Source organism: Lathyrus oleraceus, chromosome 3, assembly GCF_024323335.1.
Source record: "Lathyrus oleraceus cultivar Zhongwan6 chromosome 3, CAAS_Psat_ZW6_1.0, whole genome shotgun sequence".
Taxonomy (NCBI): domain Eukaryota; kingdom Viridiplantae; phylum Streptophyta; class Magnoliopsida; order Fabales; family Fabaceae; genus Lathyrus; species Lathyrus oleraceus.
This window is the reverse complement of record NC_066581.1, coordinates 247,645,318-247,662,597: the sequence shown is the minus strand read 5'-3', so window position 1 is coordinate 247,662,597 and position 17,280 is coordinate 247,645,318. Positions and strand designations below refer to the sequence as shown.

The following is a 17,280-nucleotide window of genomic DNA, read 5'->3' as shown; positions in this document are numbered from 1 at the left end:
GTTCGGGTGATTCCTCCATCCAGGGTTATAGGTATTCGAATATGGGTTCCCTTGGGTGTAGTTCACTTGCTCAGAGTGGGTTTCGTTTAATAGACTACATTCTGCGGATTGGTGTTCTTTGGTTCCACATATCTCATAATCCGACGAAACTGCGGCTACAATATTCGGGTTTATGCACATATGCTCGACCTTAAGGGCTAATGCATCCATTTTAGCTTGCATCATGTCTATAGAGCTTAGTTCATGCACACCTCCTTGGGCTTCCTTCTTCTTAACTGTCGCTCGTTCGACTCCCCATGATTGGTGGTTTTGAGCCATATCTTCTATGAGGGCACTAGCTTCAGGATAAGGTTTGTTCATCAGAGCACCGCCTGCGGCAGCGTCGATGGTCATCTTTGTGTTATAGTGAAATCCATTATAGAAGGTTTGAATGATTAACCAATTTTCTAAACCATGATGTGGGCATGCTCGTAACAACTCTTTATATCTCTCCCAAGCTTCGAACAACGATTCTTCTTGGTTTTGGGCAAATCTAGTTATATGGTTTCGATGAACGGCGGTTTTACTCGGGGGAAAATATCTAGCAAGAAAAACTCTTCTAAGGTTATCCCAAGTAGTAATGGAATTTGGTGGAAGGGAATCTAACCATGATAGGGCTTTATCTCTGAGGGAAAAAGGAAATAATCTTAAACGTATTGCCTCAGGAGAAGCACCATTGGTTTTAAAAGTGTCTGCTAATTGAAGAAATATTTTTAAATGTTGGTTTGGGTTCTCAGTAGCGAGACTTGCGAATTGTCTCTGTTGCACTAGTTGCAACAGAGATGGTTTAAGTTCAAAATTATTAGCTGGGATGGTTGGGTTTACTATACTAGAACTAGGTTCTTCATTTGATGGTTGAGCGAAATCCTTAAGAGGTTTTTGGTTTTGATCTTCGGCCATAGCTCTCTTAATTCTATGAAAGAACAAACGTGCGCGAGCGTAACGTTCAGGTTTCGCCAGAGGGTATACTAAGCTTAAACTTCCGGTGCTGCGAGTTCTTCGCATTGACCGGCGGGAAATAGCCTAAGTCTAAACGATATAACAACAGGAAAATGAAATTTGACGAAATTGGTCCCCGGCAACGGCGCCAAAAACTTGATGCGTGCTTTTCGCAAGTATACGAACGCGTCAGAATAATATAAAAGATTGTTGAATCCACAGAGACCAAGTGTCAATCGATCGTTATCTATTGTTATGGTGTTTATCAAAGGCAATCGAAATAGGTGTTTTTAGAGTGTGCGATGAAAAGTAAGGTATTGAAATAAATTTAATTAATAAAGACAGGGTCGAATGTAATTCACGTAATCAATTAATAATCCAAGTACTTGCTAATAGAGCTACTTATGGGCAATGTTTCCTACTTTGAAAAGAACTAATTTAACAGGAACTGTCGCTTTCGCGTATTCAGAACCGAGTTGTACCCCCTAATCAAACCCTCTTATTGTCACTTATAAAAAGGCGCGCATTGCGTTAGAGTAGTAAACCTATTTTTAAGAAATATAGTATCTTGACTAAGTTGAAAAGTATTATAACCTGGATTTCTTAACCAAAAGAGATTCTCACGAACCAGACTCTAAACTTATAAACGCGTCCGAAAATAGTTTTAAAATCTCTTTTCTTCTTAAGTTAAAAACTCCTAATGAACTAAACAAAGCGCTTTCGTTGTTTTTGAAATAGTTAAAAACAATTAAGTTTAGATAGACGTTGGACGGCTTTCGATCTTACCCAACGGAATTGAAGTGCGGGAAAACTTAAGTTGAAAGTTAAAATAGCCCTTAAGTGTTTCTACGAACAATTGTACGGATTATCGGTTCAATTACGATCCTTACATTCTAACCTTATAAATTTAGTTAGACATGGTAAAGTAAAAGTGCATTAAAATAAATAAAAGTAGTGCGAGTGCAGAAAGTAAATAAAAGTAGTGCGAGTGCGGAAAATAAATAATTTAAAGCGAGTGCGGAAAATAAATAATTTAAAGCGAGTGCGGGAAAATAAATAATTTAAAGCGAGTGCGAGAAAATAAACAAAGTAAAGCGAGTGCGAGGAAATAAATAATTTAAAGCGAGTGCGAGAAAATAAATAATTTAAAGCGAGTGCGAGAAAATAAATAAAGTAAAGTGAGTGCGAGGAAATAAATAAGATAAATACAAGTAATAAAAACCTGCTCCAATCGGAGGGTTGAATAAATTGCAAAGCGGAAATGAAAATGGCGGCAGGATTAACTTCCTTCCAAAGTGCTCCAAACTCGATTACAGACTCTATCACAGACTTGATTACACAATTGTGGTAACACTCCAATGCGAAGCGATTACCACTTTATAATACTGAATATATGCCTAAGTGAAACAAAGTTGCTCTGAGTTTGCCTTTGTTCTAAGTTTGGATGATTGTAAAAGTGATTTCGAGTTTCTATTTATAAGCAAGTAAAAAGATGGAAATGACAAGGATGCCCTTCAACTTGAAATGGGAGGGAAAACTTTTCCTCTTGTGGCGCCCGCCACAAGGCCAATCTTAGGCGCCTTAGTGGAAGTAGTGGGAAACGTGGCAGTTGAGGGAAGTTGAGCTTGGACACGTCATGGCAGGGTCTATGGCGCCAGCCATGGGGTAGGCCACAAGTACAAAATGCTGAATTTTAGGGTTTTTAGCTCTTTTTCACTCCTTTTCTCGATCGGGGCTCCGGTTAAAGTAAAAACCTGAAAACAAAGGAAAACATAGAAATAACACAACAAAATAACAATAAAACAACTAGAATGCATGTGAAATTGGAGTCGAAAATACGGTAAATTTCAGTGTTATCAATGTCCCACTTTAGGTGGGATTTCCATGCATGGGATGATGCATGGGATGTATGTAAATATGCAATTTGCTGGGGATATTTGGCTGTGCATGTAGGGATGCGAACGGATTTTTTTTATTTTTGTTGAACTTCCATTTTATGGGAGTGTTATGCATGAGTATGCTGATGATTGATATGACCGTGTTTTTTTTTAATTTTTCTGTTCGGTAGGAAAACCATTTACGAATGATTTATATGATGCATGTTAGAATGAAAATGGGTAATTGGACATGCCCCGGTTAAGACGTTTTTGCTTTGGGGTATGATGCCAAAAGTGGGGACTTTTGTTATTGGGGTGTGATGCCAATAGTGTGGACTTTTGTTATTGGGGTGATCCAGGTTAGTGAAAGGTTCAGACCTCTCAACACGCGATACTCCATCCATGATTTACCAATGTTTCTGTTGGAAGTGTGATGGAGCCTTGCCCCAGTCTGGCTATACCATGAGTACATTTATGAGAGGTATGAATTAGTAGTTGAAAGGAGCATATCTATCTGCAATCAGTCCTACACCTTTATGAAAAACAAGAATGAGTCTTGGAGACTAAAGGATTTGCCCGGTTACTGTTTCAAAAGCAATTTTACGACTTTATTCAAACATGTGTTTTATTTTCTCCCATAATTTTTTAAAAGTGATATTTATCAAAAATAAAAGGGTACTTTGCAAACAAACAGATAAAATACAAAAAAATGATTTGGGCACATTTTTGTAAAGAAGATTTATCTTTTATTGATTTGACCCTTAAATGGGCGATTGTTCATAAAGATACAATTCCTTAATGAGGTAATTGTTGTGCATAGAAACAAAATGAGAATGAAAATTGAGTCCTTATCGAGTTTCCACACTGCTATGATCCTTATGTCCTTGATAATCCGAGCACTTTGCTTTTGAAAAGTGAGGTAGTTGATTCTTTGTCTTCGAGGATACGTCAGATGTCTGTAAGTACAGCTTTTTGCCTTGGAATTAATCCCTAACTTTTGCCTGGACCGCCCTCTCGGGTTTTTGATCCACCGGGATACCCATTTTTGCTTGAGTCGCCCTTTCGGGTTTTCAACTCAGCGGGTCAAATTCTTTTATTTTTATCTCTAATTTTTGCCTGGATCGCCCTTTCGGGTTTTCAATCCACCAGGATAGCCATTTTTGCCTAAATCTCCCTTTCAGGTTTTCGATTTAGCGGCTTTTATTATTCCAGTTTTTTAGGCGAAGTACTTCTTAACAACATCAGTGTTGGTGGGAAGCGGCAACTCATCACCATCCATAGTAACTAGGATCAGAGCGCCTCCGGAAAAGGCTCTAACCACCACAAACGAACCTTCATAATTTGGTGCCCATTTCCCTCTGGAGTCTTTGTGAATAGGCAAGATTTTCTTCAGCACTAAATCTCCCTCTTGAAACACCCTGGGACGAACTTTCTTGTCGAATGCCTTTTTAAGACGCCTCTGATAGAGTTGACCGTGACCTAACGCTTTCAAGCGTTTCTCCTCAATAAGGTTGAGCTCGTCATACCTTGATTGAACCCATTCCGCCTCTTCTAGCTTAGCCTCCATCAGGACTCTCATCGAGGGGATCTCTACTTCTATAGGGAGAACTGCTTCCATACCGTATACCAAGGAATAAGGGGTTGCCCCTGTTGAAGTTTGTACCGACGTGCGATAGCCATATAACGCAAAAGGTAACATATCGTGCCAATCCTTGTACATGACAACCATCTTCTGGATGATTTTCTTGATATTTTTATTTGCAACTTCAACAATCCCATTCATCTTAGGTCGATAGGGTGATGATTTATGATGCTCAGTTTTGAATGTTGCGCATAACTCATCCATGGTCTTGTTGTTGAGATTGGACCCATTATTAGTGATGATCTTGTTGGGAATCCCATATCGACATATGATGTTATTTTTTAAGAAACGGACGACTATGTGTTTTGTGACATTCGCATAAGATGCGACTTCCACCCATTTGGTAAAGTAATCTATGGCCACCAAGATAAATCTGTGTCCATTTGATGCTTTGGGTTCTATCATTCCAATCATGTCGATGCCCCACATAGAGAAAGGCCAAGGTGATGCTATGACATTCATGGGATGGGCGGTACATGTATTTTGTCAGCATAGATTTGGTACTTGTGGCATGTTCTAGTGTAATGATAAAAGTCAGCTTCCATCGTCAACCAGTAGTAACCTGCCCTTAGGATTTTCTTTGCCATGGCATGCCCATTGGCATGCGTACCGAAAGATCCTTCGTGTATGTCCCTCATAAGCTAATCTGCTTCGTTTTTGTCCACACACCTCAACAAAACCATGTCATAGTTTTGCTTGTACAATACTTCTCCATTCAAGAGGAATTTTGATGCCAACCTCTGAAGGGTCCTTTTGTCAAGGCCGGAAGCCTCTGCCGGATATTCCTGCTTCTCCAGATATTGTTTGATATCAAAGAACCAGGGTTTACCATTTGGCTCTTCTGCTGTCGTCAGGCAATGAGCAGGCTCGTCAAAACGCCTAATTTCAATATGAGGCTGTTGGTTGGGCCATATCAATTTGTACATGGAAGCCAGAGTTGCTAAGGCATATGCCGTCTGATTCTCTTCTCGAGGAATATGAGAGAAAGTGATTTCGTCGAACTTTGGGAGTAGCTTCAACATGTAATCCCGGTACGGAATTAGGTTAACATGTCTTGTTTCCCAATCGCCTCTGATTTGATGTATGACTAGAGCAGAGTCCCCGAATACTTCTAGTATCTTGATCTTCAACTCAATAGCTTCTTCCAACCCTAGTATGCAAGCTTCATACTCGGCCATGTTGTTTGTGCAGGTAAAACAGAGCTTTGCAGTGAATGGTAGATGGAAATTCTTGGGAGACATCAGCACTGCCCCAATTCCATGGCCTGTTGCATCTGAGGCACCATCAAACATGAGCGTCCAACCTGCTCTTGGCTTCAGACTTTCCTCTAGTTCGGAGTCTTCAACATCCTTAACAGCCATGATGTTCTCATTTGGGAAGTCGAACTTCAAAGATTAGTATTCCTCCAGTGGTTGGTGAGCCAGATGATCTGCTAATATGCTTCCTTTGATTGCCTTTTGCGTGACATATTGGATATCGTATTCTGACAATAACATCTGCCATCGGGAAATTCTACCAGTGAGAGTTGGTTTCTCGAATATGTACTTGATGGGATCCATTTTAGATACCAACCAAGTCGTGTGAGTTAGCATGTATTGCCTGAGACGTTTAGCAGCCCATGCGAGTGCATAACAAGTCTTCTCGAGTAATGAATATCTGGTCCCACAATCATTAAATTTCTTGCTCAGATAATAGATGGCATGCTCTTTTCTACCAGTCTCATCTTGTTGTCCCAATACACAACCCATGGACTCATCTAGCACGGTTAGATACATGATGAGAGGTCTCCCTTCGGCAGGGGGCATTAGAATCGGTGGCTCTTGCAAGTATTCTTTGATTTTATCGAAGGCTATCTGACAGTCCTCATTCCATTCCACGCCTTGATTCTTCCTCAGAAGCTTGAATATTGGTTTGCATGTTGCAGTAAGGTGAGAGATAAACCTGACGATGTAATTTAGTCTCCCAAAGAAACCATGAACCTCCTTCTCAGTCTTTGGTGCAGGCATGTTCTGAATGGCTCGAACCTTGTCAGGATTTACTTCAATTCCCTTTTGGCTTACAATAAAGCCTAAACGCTTCCCAGATCGAACCCCGAATGTGCATTTATTAGGATTAAGTCTCAACATAAACTTCCTCAAACGAGCGAATAGTTTCTCCAGGTTGGTGATGTGCTCTTCTTCTGTCTGGGATTTGGAAATCATGTCATCGACATACACCTCAATCTCTTCATGAATCATGTCGTGAAAGAGAGTCACCATGGCACGTTGATATGTTGCCCCAGCGTTCTTTAATCCAAACGGCATTACTTTGTAACAAAAGGTGCCCCAAGGGGTAATGAACGTAGTCTTCTCCATGTCCTCAGGATCCATTTTAATTTGGTTGTATCCAGAGAAACCATCCATAAAGGAAAACACGGAGAACTAAGCTGTGTTATCCACCAATACATCAATGTGAGGTAATGGGAAATCATCTTTGGGACTGACTCTGTTTAAGTCTCAGTAGTCTACGCACATGCGGACTTTTCCATCTTTCTTTGGTACTAGTACGATGTTGGCAACCCATTATGGGTACTTAGCAACTTCTAGGAAACCAGCGTCAAACTGTTTTCTCACCTCTTCTCTGATCTTGAGAGCCATATCTGGTCGAGTCCTTCTTAGCTTTTGTTTGACCGCAGGGCATTCTTCTTTAAGGGGAAGTTTGTGAGTCACAATATCGGTATCTAATCCAGGCATGTCTTGGTATGACCAAGAAAACACGTCATCATATTCGTGGAGGAGCTCTATTAGTCTTGTCTTCACTGTATCTTGAAGTGCGGTGCCTACCCTCACTTCTCTCTTATCTTCTTCTGTTCCCAGATTGATAACTTCTACGTCTTCTTGGTGTGGTTGAATGACCTTCTCTTCTTGTCTGAGTAATCTGGAAAACTCTTCAGGGAGTTCTCAATCTTCCCCCACTTTGTCTTCAGCTTGGTAGATCGGACAATCAAAGTCATATTGGACCGTAGCAGTGTCGTTATCAATGATCTCGGTGGTGTTTCTGCATGTTATAATTTATGCAGTTTATTTAGAAAGTGCGTGCATAAAAATCGACTGCCATTTTTGTAAATAGATCAAAATGAAATAAAAGGAACAAAAGTTTGGATGCAAAACGTCATTTCATTAATGATAAAAACTCTTGAAAAAGATAAAGGAGGCCCTACAACATGCCACTGTGCCTTGGGCAGAGCACAGGGTTTTGTCTAAAAATGATAAAATTACTTTTGAAATATTTGGGGAACTTCCACAACCTTCCAGTTTGTTAGTTCTTCATTAGGCGCGGCTTGACGCATCCAGCTGGACACCCCCTCCTTGTGGTCTTCTTCACTGATCATTGCCACCTGCTTGCCAAAGATGTGGCCACCGCTGGTGAACGTTTTCTCTACAAAAGGAATCTTCTCTTTGTCGGGTTGGTTACTGGCTCTGTGTGATGATGGGTCATACCCCAGGCCAAACTTGTCTCGTTTCTCTTTCACTTCTAACACTTTGCCCCAATCTTGAGCATCTTCACTTTCCATAACAACTTTAGCTCCTTGCCACGAGGCCATGGATGGTCCTGATTTCGGGATCTCCAAGGTCTGTTGGACGACCATCATGTTTAACACTTCCAAGGATTGGAATGGTGTTTCAGTGATTTCACCATCTACCTCGATATATTGGAAAGATGTCAAGTGACTAACCAAGATGTCTTCCTCTCCTCCAATCACAATCATCTTGTCATTTATAACAAATTTCAGCTTTTTATGCAGAGTAGAGGTGACAACAATTGTGAAGTGAATCCAGGGTCTCCCAAGTAGGCAACTGTAACCAGGATGTATGTCCATGACCTAGAATGTGATATTGAAAATAGTTGGACCTATCTTGGTTGGTAAGTCAACTTCTCCTATCACTGTTCGCCTTGAGCCATCAAATGCTTTTACGATTAGGGTACTAGGTTTCATACTTATCCCTTCCATTGACAGCTTTATCAAAGTTGTCTTCGGCATGACATTTAGTGAGGAACCTGTATCTACTAACACTCTTGCCAGTATAGTATCTATGCATTTCAAGGAGATATAGAGGGCCTTGTTATGGTTCTTTCCCTCGATTGGTAGTTCATCATCATTAAAACCCAAGAAATTCCCAGTGGTCACATAAGCTATCACATCATCAAACTGTTCTATTGTTATATCCTTTGTGATATGAGCGGCGCTCAATACCTTCAACAGCGAATTCTTGTGTGCTTCTGAGTTAAGTAGTAGAGATAACATGGAAATTTTGGAAGGTGTTTGGTTTAGCTAGTCCACCACCTTATAATCGCTCTTCTTGATTATTCTCAAAAACTCCTCAGCCTCCTCACGAGTGACAGCAGCTTTAGGAGACAGGTGCATGTCTTACCTTCCTTGATTAGGGATGGGGATTTGGACAGCAACCTCCTTCCCTTTAGCTCTTTCAGAAGTATCAGTAGTTCTTGGTGCGAACACTCGGCCACTACGTGTCATTCCTGTTGGCTCCACAACTGAAGTGACATTTGGTTAGTTGATCATCAAAGGTTGATCTTCTTGCCCCTGCTTAAAAGCTCTGGGTTGATATATCCACGGAACTACTTTCTCATCTTTATATTCGAATGGTGCTGAAAACTCTATCACCAACGGGCTTATAGGTATTTCTACTTTAACCTCGTCATAGGGGATGTCCACCACGGCTATCTCTTCCTGGCGCTTGCTCTTGACGCGACAATTTATCTGTAACTCGCCTCGATCCAACATTTGTTGTATAAAATTCCTCAACCCTTCATCGTTCTCTTCCTCAACCAGCTCTTCCGGGATCAGACCACTCTTCAGCAATTGTGCTCCTATCATGGTGATAGGGGTTCGAATCTCCTCAACCTTACGGATCAATTTGCCTTGATCACTCTCCTCAATGGCACCGACGGAAGCATCCTTATGCATCGGCATAGGGTTGGTGTTCACGTTCGGGCGTCTCGGAGTGAATGAGACGGCTTTCGCTTCGATCAAGTCTTGTACCCGATTTTGAAATGCAAAGCAATTCTCCAAGGTATGACTAGGTGCTCCCATGTGAAACTCACAATGGGCGTTAGCGTCGTATCCGGTGGGTATGGAAAAATAGCTGGTTTTAACTCCCTCAATGTTAGAAGGCCCTCCTTTTGCAGATATGGGAATATCTGACTATAAGGTACTGGTAGGGGGTCAAGTTGCCTTCTTGGAGGTCTTGGCTTGAATTGTCTTGGTGGTGCGGTATTTTGTTGATGATGATGTTGTTGATGTTATGGTTGATACATTTGTTGTTACTGCATTGGCTGTTGATAGGGTATAGGCACCATGGCGGCGACTTGACCATATGAAGCTTGCTGCTTCCCTTTATAGTTTCTGGATATTGCGTTTGTTTCACCTTCTCTTTTCTTTAGGAAGCCTCCAGAATACTTCTTCGGTGCGCTAGGTGTTGTCACTGTTCCTGGAATCTTTCCATCCCTCAACCCCTTCTCTATGCGGTCTCCAATTGTGACTAGATGTGAGAAGTCAGATGATGTACTACTCACTAATCGATCAAAGAATGGGTCCTTCAAGGTGTCCACAAATATCCCGGTCATTTCCTTCTCAGACAATGGTGGCTCTACCTGAGCAGCCAACTCTCTCCACCGCTGGGCGTATTCTTTGAATGACTCACTCTCCTTCATAGCCATCCCTTTGCAACTACATTCGATCGGGTGCCATATCTAAGTTATATTTGTACTGACGGAGAAATGTGTCAGCCAAATCCTCCCAGCTTTGAATCCGCCCTTGCTCTAAGCTCATGTACCATCTCAGAGATGCCCCACTCAGACTGTCTTGGAAATAGTGTACAAGTAGTTTGTCGTTTTCGATATGAGCATCCATTTTTCTGAAGTACATTACCAGGTGACTTCTTGGACAATTCTGTCCTTTGTATTTCTCGAAATCGGGAGTTTTAAATTTAGCCGGGTTGACTAAATTCGATACCAAACGCATGTTCATGGCAGAAGCACCAAAGATATTGTTTCCTTTTATGGCTTTGATCTTCTTTTCCATGGCACGGAGCCTATCTGCCGTAGGATCTGGAAGTATCTTAGGATTTGGTTGATCAGGCATATAGAATGCATCATACTGTTCATCTCCAATTTCGGACCCATGATGAGTAGACGTATCAGAAGGTTCTGCGCGATCTCCATCTCCTTTGCCTCCTACCGGTATCTGAATCAGTCTCTTCTTGGTGGGGACGTAACCCTCGTCTTGGGGGTTCAGACCTGACATGCCATCATTCCTTTTTGCCCTAGCTTCTTCCTCCTCAATCCTCTCTCTTTGAGCAATCGTGAGCATTGTCTCCAACAGTTGATCCATCTTCTCTTGGATCGTATTGATGTTTGTCCTCATGGTAATCTGGTTGACCTCAACTTGCTCTAGTGTCATCTTGTATTTGCTCCGCGTCTCGTATCGGTGTTGATTAGTCAGTGTGGCTGGATAAAGGGTAAAAAGGTTGGGTAAGTTTTTTTTTTTTTGAATTTTTATGAAGCGTGATGCATAATGAAGATGCGAATGTTATGCATATTTTATTTTCAAGGAATCATTCGAGTTTCATTAGTTGTTAGTAATTCAAGAAATACTTGGAATAGAAATAATGGAGTAATTTTTAAACGTCATTCATTCAAGTACATAACATAGAGGTCCAAAAAGGTCATAGTTCAAAAGTACATTTATTAAAGGAACAAAATACTTGGAATAGAAATAATGGAGTAATTTTTAAACGTCATTCATTCAAGTACATAACATAGAGGTCCAAAAAGGTCATAGTTCAAAAGTACATTTATTAAAGGAACAAAATACAAGACATAAGCAAATCAAACAGCTGGCTTTCTGGCCTGAAGCTCTTCTAGTTCCTCATTGAATCTCTTCAGCAACCCTTTATAGAGCAGAATGAAATTGATTATGGCTGGGGGAGTGCTATCTTCTCTCAACTCTTCGACTGCGTCTCTCAACTCTTCGACTGCATCTCTCAACTTCCATGGTAATTCTTTGGCCGCCCAATTACAGAATCCTACTAGCCCATCGAGTTTTGCATGGAACTTATCCCTATCTACTTGTAAGAAGTCTATGGTCTTCTTAAAGGATTCATAATCCTCAATCACATAGTCTCGCTCTTTCAACCATATGGAGTTGTCTTGGCGTAATGACTCTAGTTGGTTCTTCCAATAGCTGACAGACTCCCTCGCATCTCTTACTTCTTGACACTTCTCCTCTCATATCATGGGTGACACCCTAGAAGCTTCAGTGGCTATATTCTTGAGTCGGCGCTCCTGATCTACTCCATCCTTTGCATGACGAACAAAATTGGTGAGTTCTTTTATCTGAGCCCCAAGTGTATCGCTTATCGTCTTGTTTTCCTTTGTGGCTAGATGCCACCAACGCTCATTGTCTTGACATTCTTTCTTAGCTTTTCGTAGTTGACCTTTAAGGGTATCTAAACCATGATCAGCTTGTTCTAATCCCACTTTGATCTTCTTCCTCTTATACTCCTCCTTGTTGAACTTTTCCACATGGGCTTGAAGCTGTGCCTCTTTTCTCTCAAGCTCCCACTTCATATTGTTTTTCTCATTGATGGTTTGTTGGAGTTTTATCTGTAGCTCTTCATTCTCTTTTTCTAACTTTGCCATGGTGGTCTTGAGTTCCTCCATTTCTTCAATAGGGACATGGGTGAGCTTAGGTTCAGGAAGAGGTATATGTGTCTGAATGACAAATGGCATTTTAATCATCTGCACCCTTTCCTTTACCCACTGAAAATATGGTTCTTTTGTAATCCCATTTTCTCTCCCTAAATCAAGTTTCCCTTTTCGATTGACATTCTTCCAAGCTTCTTTGATTTGCTGGAATAAGCTAGGATTCTCAACCCCAAAGTTAAGTAACAAGAAAGCTTCCAAAGAATTGGCCTTTGGAGGGCCTTCCATTGGGTAGCCAAGTTGTCTGAGTGATAGGACTGGATTAGCATTCACACATCCTTGAGTTCCAATAAGTAGTAGATTTGGGAAATCTCCACAACTGAATATGATATCCATGTTGATGTATTCTTTGGAGTACCAAGATAGATCTTCAGATCGGAGTGATCCCAATCTCTGAGGCCAACTAACATCTGTCTGTTCAACCCAAGCACTTGTCTTCGGAAGATGTTCTAGAAACCACTGATACAATAAAGGAGCACAACAAGCAATCAATCCCATCTTCTTAGTATACCTATGACTTATATAATAGTAGACATCGACTAACAAAGTGGGTATTGGGTTTCCAGTAAGGAAAACACAAATAGCAGTCATGTCTACGAAACCATCCATATTCGGGAACAGGACGACGCCATAGATGGCCAATGCAATAGCAGAGTAACAAGCATCCCAACTTTCTGCCTTCAATAGGGTATGAGCTCTTTTCAAAAGAAAAATTAGTGAAAATCCTTTGGTATTCCCTTTGGTCTCTAAGTTAGCTTCTGCTTCCTTTTCATCCATGTGAAGCGCACTAGCAATGACCTCAAGAGGCAAAGATTCATCTATCCATTCAAATAATGGCTTGTTCTTCATAGGAATCCTAACAAGGCGCTCAAATTCTTCCAACGTTGGTGCTAGCTGGAAATCTTGGAATGTGAAGCATCTTAAAGGTAGGTCATAGAATTGGGTTAGAGTGATTAAGGCTGTATGGTCCACTTGTTGATTGAGGATGCTGAGCAGGTTGCCATAATTCTTTCCAAAGTTGATTCTGTATACTGGGTGCATCTGAGAGACCAAGTCACGTAAGCTCCTTAGATCGGGATCTTTGAACTTGAAGGAGTAAATGTTTCTTTTGCTTGATTCCATGTTTCTTGAATTCCTGCAACTCATGATACTCAGATTCCTTGGAAATAAAATAGTATGAATGTTATGCTATGAATGATGTTATGCGTGCCATACGTAGGTTAATATACAGGTCGTGAGGGTGGGTATTCTTGGTTACTAAACAAAACCCTTTTGGGAGGATGCTAAAGTTAAAAGGTTCCCAAAGTCATCAATCAATATTTAGGAAAATTATTGTCATGATGAAAACTCATCTGCAAATAACATCCCCAAACAAAGTCTCATATGGGTGAGGCCTTCGTATGGTCCCAAAGAGGAAGACTCCTAGTGGGTCCATACTACACAACTCTCGAGTCCAAGGTTCTAATAAGGTTCTCCGAGTCATGGATCGAGGTTGGGAATACCACTGTAAGGTAGTAATACGCCCAAGGGATCTCATCTGATCGGGGCTTTCGTATTAACCCAATGAGTCTGGGACTTTTCAGGTAGATAATACACAACCACCGGATATAATGGGTTAAAAGGTCCCTAGAGTCATTGATCCAACTTGAGAATACTATCGTCGTGACGAAAACTCGTCGGGCAATAATATTTCAAGAGAAATTCCTCTAGGCGGGGTCTTCGTTTCTTACCAACAAGGAAGACTCCTTGTGGGCGCCCACTACACGATCACCAACTTAATCTTATGGTTTTTCTCAGACTCGGGTGGAGAGCCTATCTCACAAAGTATCACCAACCAGAGAACCCCAAATAAGACATAGTCAATAAATCACAATATAATAATTATGACAGAATAACAATGGCAAAATAAAAAATAACAGATAAACAAACAAGATTAACACACAATATAGAAATTGAACTAAATTAGGCTTCACTCTCTTTTGCTTGGAGCTAGTCCCCAGCATAGTCGCCATCTGTCGCATCTCGAAAAATGTGATTTCTCGCGATGGTCGCGGAAAAAATTTAATGTTCGAACAGAGTCGCCACCGAACTTTATTTATCCCAATGAAGGGATAGGAAAATATCGATAAAACCTATAGGAAATGGAATAATGGTCATCGCAACCATATTCGGGTTCGGGAGTGGATTACGTAAGGGGAAGGTATTAGCACCCCTTACGTCCGTTGTACTCAACGGGAACCTTTTAGTTCTAATGTGCGTTTCGAGTGTTAATTTATGTTTGTTTGTTATCTTTGGGTTATAAAATTATTAAAAATAGAAATGGATGGGAATCTTAGAAAGGGAAAGGGCAGGTTTTTTATTAGTGTGCTCGCGAAGATACAACAATCTCTTGCCTATGTATCCTTATGGTGTAATAAGGAAGTCAGAGCATTCGTAGTTCGGGGAACTACGGTTGGTTGGTGTTTTTTAATGAACAACTGTTTAGATCGCATCCTAAAGGCTAAACGTTGGCTTGTCTACTCTCGGCGGAGGCTTAAGCATTAGTTTGTTGCGTGCATTAGAAAGGATTAAATAATGTTCTTTTTTAAAAGAGTTTTGATCACACGGAGGTGACAAGTTGAATTAATGTGTTGGGTGTTTTGTTTGATTAGTTATGATCGCACGAGGGCGAGAAAAGATAGGTTTGATGTGTTGATATATTTTTGGTTGGATGATGATTACTCGGATAGTCGAGTAAGACAACTCGTATCCTAATAACCAAGAAAGGGAATAGAAGACTCTAAACCACTCTCTGTTTCATCTGAGTATTTACGAAAATAAGGTTGTATATGGTTGATGTATTTTAGAATGAAAGACAAGTATTTGAATAGCTGAGTAAGACAACTCATATCCAAGCATTTGAGAAGAGGAGTTGAAAGCTCAAAACCATCTCCCTTTTCGTATAGTTAAGAAAGCGATTTGATTAAGTTGTATTTGCGGAAAAATGTCAATTGTTCGATTGATCGAATAAGAGAACTCGTATTTGTCCAATTGAGGAGTGAAGTTGAAAACTCAAAGTTAACTCCTTTTTCATTCAACTTATTGTGAAAATAATTTGATTTTATCGGGGTTTGGAAGTTCGTGGAGGAACAACAATTATTTGACTAAACAAGTAAGAGTACTTGTACTCAAATAGTCGAGGAGAAAAAATTGAAAACTCAAAGTTATCTCCCTTTTTGTTTCTTATTGTAAACGAATTTGATTTGTTTGTGCTTAGGTGGATTAGAAATGACGGTTGTTCGATTTAATCGAGTAAAAGAGTTCGTGCTTAAATAATCGAGGAGAGGAGTTGAAAACTCAAAACCATTACCTCTTTTATTCCTAAGTGAACTAATGTTTAATTAAGATTAAGTATATTTTAATTCTTAATAAAGAATACTCGATGTTGGATCGAGGTTTTAAATTTGTATTTTGTGAATGGATTGAATTCATTTAGTGAATAGTTCGTCTAATCGATTAAATTAAACCGAATAGGTCTCATTGTAAGGCTCAAGAGTAAGCCATGTGAGGTTGATGGCGATACTTTTACAAGTAATCGACTTACAAAGGTGTTTTGAATTGATTTGGAAAGGCGCACTCGATATTGACCGAGGTTTGTATTTACATGTGCATATGAATTGAATTATGAAAATGGTCTCGAAATGAGATTGCTTATGAATTTTAGCTTATGCGATATGAATGCAAAATAACCAACAAGAAAATAAAGAGTCTCATTGTAAGGTAGCCCAAGAGAAAGCCTTTTGTGTGCTAAAGTGACCTAAGATAAACAAAGGATAATGGTCTAACAAACATGCATGTAAGTTACGAGTGAGAATCCAAGTGTTTACAAAGTATCACAAAAAGTAAAGGAAAGTTTCCAAGCAAAGGTCCTAAGATGAGATCCTCTAAGTCCAAGTTGCTTAAGAGTTGAGTGAATATTTTTGGTCTTACCATTTTATCATGTTTTGGTTATTTTTAATATATGATGACAATAAAATAAATATCAAGCAAATAAACATGCATGATGAGTTTGTACAATGATGATAATGAGTACTTGAATGTAAATGAACAATAAAATAAATTGCAAGGAAAGTAAAGTGAAATAATATAAATGTTAGAAGTTAGTAGTTAATGGTTAGTGGTTAGTAGAATAACAATAAGCAAATAGAATAACAAGTTAATGTAAAGAGAATGGTTTTATCTATGTATCAAATGACCCAAATATGGTTGAAATAGAGGCAAATCTATCAATGCCTCAAAGTATCATGAATAATCTATTGATCAACCATTAATAGGTTTGAAGTATTGAAGATTTAATCAACTCTAAACAACCATGGTCATGATCTAATAGAACTCATCAACCAAATAAATGTAACAACAAGTCAACAATAAATATTAAATGATAACAAAAAACAATGCAAAGGAAATGGTTTCATCTATGTATCAAATGACCCAAACATGATTGAAATAGAGGCAACCTATCAATGCCTCAAAGTATCATGAAGGATCTATTGATCAATCATTAATAGGTTTAAAATATTGAAGGTTTTATCCACTCTAAACAACCATATCCATGATCTAATAGATCTCATCAACCAAATGGATGTGAAAACAAGTCAACAATAAATATCAAATGAAACAAAATACTAAGTTTGATTAAAGATGGTGGATAAAAGTAGCAAGAGCCAGAAATCCCAAAAAAAAATGTAAACCAAAGTTAATCATTTTTTACAAGCTTGAGTCTAAAACCTCTCAAAAAATCAAACAAGAATAAACAACCATTTTCAACACAAAAACAGAACCAAAAAGTTAACAAAGTTTAAGCTAAAATCATTAACCAAAAATGTTGAAAAATGGTAGGTTGAAATGATGTTGAACTTGGATATGAAGCAAGGGGCTTGGGATGAAAGTGTTTATGATGGAAGTATAATGAAGGAGCTGAGTTGTGAGTTTTAGAGAGTAAGGAGCTTTGAAAAAAAATATGAAAGAGGACAAAAAAAG

General features: G+C 39.6%; 1 non-coding gene across 1 annotated transcript; it reads left to right on the top strand.

Moving 5' to 3' along the window:
* The first annotated feature begins 448 nt into the window (after window positions 1-448).
* LOC127133695 (small nucleolar RNA R71) lies at window positions 449-555 on the top strand. Its single transcript, XR_007807645.1, has one exon. It is a non-coding gene; the product is annotated as a small nucleolar RNA R71 (small nucleolar RNA).
* The last annotated feature ends 16,725 nt before the right edge of the window (window positions 556-17,280 follow it).